Raw genomic sequence first — 607 nt, 5'->3', positions numbered from 1 at the left:
ATGTGTCAATCACTTTGGTTCAAGCAGTGTCTTTTTTCTAGATAACTGGCACAGAAAGCTCCATCTCTTTTTTTCCCCATATTGATACAGCTGGTTATAAGTAGGGCCAAAACTGCTGTATGTTTTTTTTTTATGGGCCTCTCAGACTTCTTTTATATATCTTTCCATCCTGAAATAGCCATTTCTGTTTGCTGTGTCCATTGCTGATGCAAATGGAAATAATACAGGAGCTCACAGAGAAACTCCCACTCTGATATGGCTGTCACTGAGCTTTCCCTGTCAGGCTTGTAGAGTCAGCAGAAGAACTTAGTGGTTCTTTGGGTTTCTCTGCAAAGTGCTCAAGTTATATATGTCATAGGTAAACGTAAGAGCCACGTGCCCATTCTTCCCTGCAATGAGAATGTGTGTCAGTACTGCAGTGACACATCTCTCTGCTGCTGTGAATCAAAATCTGTTCCCAAAGGTACGTCTCTCCATTTCTTAAGCCTTCCATTTTTGACTCAGTATTTCAAACTGATTCACGTCATCCATCTTACCCATCAGAAATTATAACCCCCAACCTCTCCACCCCCAATTTTTCTAGCAGGGCATCAGTGTTCATAGAAAA

This window comes from Indicator indicator, chromosome 1 (genome assembly GCF_027791375.1).
Source record: "Indicator indicator isolate 239-I01 chromosome 1, UM_Iind_1.1, whole genome shotgun sequence".
In the NCBI taxonomy this organism is placed as follows: domain Eukaryota; kingdom Metazoa; phylum Chordata; class Aves; order Piciformes; family Indicatoridae; genus Indicator; species Indicator indicator.
This window is presented reverse-complemented; position numbering follows the sequence as displayed.